The 4,653-nt window shown below is 36.6% G+C and overlaps 1 long non-coding RNA gene across 1 annotated transcript; it reads left to right on the top strand.

Annotated features, from left to right (window-relative positions):
* The first annotated feature begins 3,970 nt into the window (after window positions 1-3,970).
* Window positions 3,971-4,388, top strand: LOC141394380 (uncharacterized). The gene is made up of 2 exons (XR_012410389.1): window positions 3,971-4,215; window positions 4,283-4,388. It is a non-coding gene; the product is annotated as an uncharacterized lncRNA (long non-coding RNA).
* The last annotated feature ends 265 nt before the right edge of the window (window positions 4,389-4,653 follow it).

The following is a 4,653-nucleotide window of genomic DNA, read 5'->3' on the forward strand; positions in this document are numbered from 1 at the left end:
TTCGTTTGTCGTAATTTCGATTCATTTGTCGTTTCGCTTCTCCTCTTATTCTTCGTAGATTCGCTCCTCTTATTCTTCGTAATTTCGCTCCTCTTTTCTTCGTAATTTTTTTCGTCTTCGTCTTCTTCGTTTCGCTTTCTTTGTATAACTTCTTCGTATCGGTTCGACCTCTTCGTTTTCCTCTCGTCAACTATTCTTCTACTTCGTTGTTGCTCTCGCCATCTGTTCGTCTTCTTCGTTTATCTTCTCGTCAACCGCCCTTGTGCATTGTTTTTCTTCACGACATCCGTTTATCTTCTATACTCGTTCGTTTCCGCCGCCGGTCTCCCTTTCCATCTTCAAAGGGAAGGCTCGATGGACCAAATGTAAATAAAGATGTTGGCAGGTTGGGTGTTGATGAGACACTGATCTTTTTATTTTCAAATTGCAACTTACATGCTACTTTACAAAATATTTCTTAACCTAGACTATCACTAATTCTTATCTCTAAACCCTTCATTGACCAAACCAAACAATCCGTTGATCAATGAAGAATTTTCCAACATCGTGTGTGTCATAAGAAGAGTCATAAAAACTAAAGTGCGTTCGCTCGTAATGCACACACAACACTAGTGATAACAGCTACCGCTGCATGTGGGATCTTAAATGCTTTTAAAGTGTTCCCGACATATGACAACATAATTTACCACTTATGATCTGAACTCATAATGGTAATAAAATATTTATTGATTTAGGCTGCTGGAAACTCGAGTGGAAAATTTATTCTTTATCATCAGAATTTCCAGCGCCTCGACACAAGCAAAAAGTATGTACAAAAGTAATTTGTACAATATGGGTCCATTTTTGAGGGTCAAAATTGTTTTGATGAAACTACCCTCAATTTGACTCCTGAAATTCCCTGCAGCTATAAAACTTTTTCGCCAAAAAATTTAAAGATCGGTTGACTCTTTGATATAGCCCCGTAGGTGGTACCTTTCACCTAGCTGAACACATTTTTTAGATTAGATTAGATAACACTGTGCAACAAAATAGAGGTGAAAGTCTGGGGCACGGAAAATTCCTCTTGGGGAAGAAAGGCCTTGGTGAGTATATTATGAACCCCGAAGGACAGATGCGCCGTGAGTCGAACTTCCGCGTTATGGTGTGATGAAATTTTTGTTAGAGACCCTGTGGGCGATCAGGAATTAGCGTTATATCTTTGTTCACTGTTGCTTAAGTGCTCTACAAAAACAACAAACAAAGATATAATGCTAATTCATGATGGCTTGCAGGGTCTCTTGCAAAAACTTCATCACGCCATAACGCGGAAGTTCGACTCACGGCGCATCTGTCCTTCGGGGTTTTTAATATACACACACCAAGGGCTTTCATCTCCAAAAGGAATTATCTCTGCCCCAACATTTGTGTTCACAGTGTAATTTAAGCAATAGTGGGAGGCGGTAAGAGTCTATCCATTGTTGTTCCACCTAAAATTGTGAAAGGACCCTAATTATTCCATTTTAATTAAGACTATTTTATGGTGGAGGGTATAAAAAATTCGGCCCGGCCGAACTTAACGACTTTTTACTTGTTATATCTAAATTGTATTCCAAATATATAAGATCGTGTCTTGAGAATGTTGGAGCAGATATCTGTTCATAAAGTAATATATTTGAAGGATTGTTCACGAAGAACAGTTCTAAAAGTGTACTGGTTGTCGTCGAAAAATGTGTTGGATTTGTACAATTAGCGGGGAAAAGTCCCAGTGTTAACATGTTATTAGCTAATGTGGAGTCAACTAAAAGATTGGAGTTGAAATCTCCAGTGATTATCACCTCATTGAAACCTAAAGTAACATTTTGAAGGACATTATGTAGCTGGTATTATTCGGACGATAAACACAACCAATGAGCATTTTCTTAGAATTAAATCCAAGTTCAACGAATACATATTCAATGCGGTCACCGACTTTAGATTTTAGTGTAAACTTAGCTTTGATTGTATTTTTCGTATATATTGCGACGCCTCCTCCGCGGCTCTCCCTATCTGACCTAAACAGGTTATACCCTTTCAAATTCACTAAACCATTAGGAATTGAGGAATACAGCCAAGTTTCTGATATACAGATTACATCCATATCTGAATTTTCAAATATGTATTGAAATTCGTCCAGTTTATTTAGTAAACTCTGAGAATTTATATGACAAATCATTTTTACAACTTCACATCCCTGTGCCATATTTTGATGAGCTTTTGCATAAGATTAGTTAAAATCTTAATTACAAGGTGATACGATAGAAAAAAGCTCACGCACAAAAAGCTTTTAAAGTTTTTATAGATGAGCTTTTTGGAAAAAATTTTGGAGTCTCTTTAAGCACATAAATAACTCAAAACAATCGTTAAAGCCACACGACATATCCAACCAATTTTATCGTCATGTTAATACATATATGTATATGATTTTATATCATATATAGCTTTATTCCATGTATCACATAAATTGAAAGTGCTTTGTGCGGGACCTTTTTCAATATTTAAATGGATTAAAAATTATTGTAGTCATTAATAGGCAAAATGTCATTTATTCGTGCAACAGGAAAAAAATTTTGGAGCAAATTTTTAATAGGCAAAAGTTCATTCACTTTCGCTACAGGAAATCATTTTTGAGAAAAAAAGGTCAAAAAGTCATAACGCTAGTAAATAAACGACACATGAACATAGTTGCTAATATTGGTACAGACTGCAATAGTTGCATTTTTAGGAGCAAAAAGCAGTGTTGTATATCAAAATATTTCGATTTAATATTTGATTTTAAACAAATCCAAGTTTTGAGTTGATTTAATTTTGTATGGTAAATCAGGGTGGATTAAGCACTTAAATCGAGATAATGCCCTTAATCATCGTATAAGGGTATAGTCTAAACGGGCTATAAATCTACTTCAGGCCTTTCGCGTTTATACTTTCAACGGCAGATAACTCTTGAAGTGGCATGTATCTTTCAAAAATAATGGTGTCTTTTATAGCAAGCCAATTTGCATGATGTTTATCAATTTTTCAATTCTGTTATCTTGTTCTGTATCCAGATTTTTGAAATTCCTTTGCAGAGATAGTTTATACGATGTGACAACTTAGAGAAATCATATCCCGCAAAACTAAAACCGCAAACCTTTATGTGCTATAATTTCTTTGAATACCGTCAGTCCCATGCTGGCTTTGACAAAATTTTTTTTGTACACCATATTTCAAAAACATACAAATACGGAAACACACATTCATACTTTAATCCTAAAAACTGTTGCGGGCCATATGAGGTGCAAGGCAAAATGCACTTGTGACAGACAACCCACAATCCACCACACGTGGTTAGGTATGGGGGGTGGGGGTGGCAAATTCCACAAAAACATATGTGCGAAATTGCACTCAATTTCAATATCCACAAATCCCAGTAGTGAAATGGGTACAGGAGTTTGTTTTTAATATTCCATGTGATGCATTTCCGTGTTGCATTTGGCTGAGGGCAAAAATAGGATGACCAATATTAAGTTTTGATGTGTTGTCTGGGTGGAGGATAGACAATTATGAAGAAGTAAAAGAATTAGGGGGCACTAGTTTGAAAATCGACCATCCACAGTTGATGAAAAGGGTACTATTCGTAAGAGCGTATGACGTATGGGCGACGCCGTAAGTCGTAGTAGCGAAAAAGGTTTACACCAAACATAATAAAACATTATGATTGATAAATCTAATCAATAATTCTATCTACAAATTCACATTCGAGAAGGAAAATTGGAATAAATCCGCTCGCCTACATATTGAATGAAGCTAAAATAAATCATTATGCCCAGAAGAATAAAATATATTTGGAATCATGTTAGGTTGATGACGATAATCGAATTAAATCTGATTGCACGATAAATTGGCTGACCGTTAAACATCAGAATATCAAGTACAGGGGTCGGGCCAGATGTTCATTCACAATGCAAAACATAACAAAAAGAGAAAAGACGGCCGGGAAAACAAAGAAAATCATACAAGGAAAAATTAAGAAAGAAAATGGTTGTCGATGGAAATAAGGCATTTGGCGGGAGAAGAGCGGGGTATATAAGGCGAAATTGTGGGAAAATCGCCAGTAGCCAGCAAGACGTGACCGCCTGTTAAGTCAAAAATCAATTATATTCCGAAGGAAAATAAAAGTTGAAAATAGTTTGTGTGTGTGTTTGATCTTTATTGAAAATTGTAAGTGTTGTAAGCAATCTTGTTGTATGTGCAGCGTTAAAGTGTCGTTCGTTGTTTATTTAAATAGAAATCGTTCCTGTGTAGCACTGGCCGGCCAAGAGACGAGTTGGAGGCCGGTGCATTTTGTTTTTTTTTATACGATTGGCCGAATTTGAGTCTGCTCCTATTGGAGACCATTGTGAATCCGGGTAAATGTTGCGTTGCTGCATGTCTCTGGTTTCTGCTGCAGCATTCTGGTGCGGAGGCCTATCGAATTTGTTTTTAACTGCCAAGTCGTCCATTTTGTGGAAAACTAAGGATTGTCGTTGCCGCCAGTTTACCGGTATTAAGATTGTGCTACAATCGTCTGTGGTTTTGCGCCTTTGAGCCACCACCTGAAATGAAAATAAGTAAAGCAATCATTAGAATAGATTTGCTGAAATACAGGTAAAATTGTAC

Source organism: Musca autumnalis, unplaced genomic scaffold (genome assembly GCF_047663935.1).
Source record: "Musca autumnalis isolate F117 unplaced genomic scaffold, ASM4766393v1 scaffold_2, whole genome shotgun sequence".
Classification (NCBI taxonomy): Eukaryota; Metazoa; Arthropoda; class Insecta; order Diptera; family Muscidae; genus Musca; species Musca autumnalis.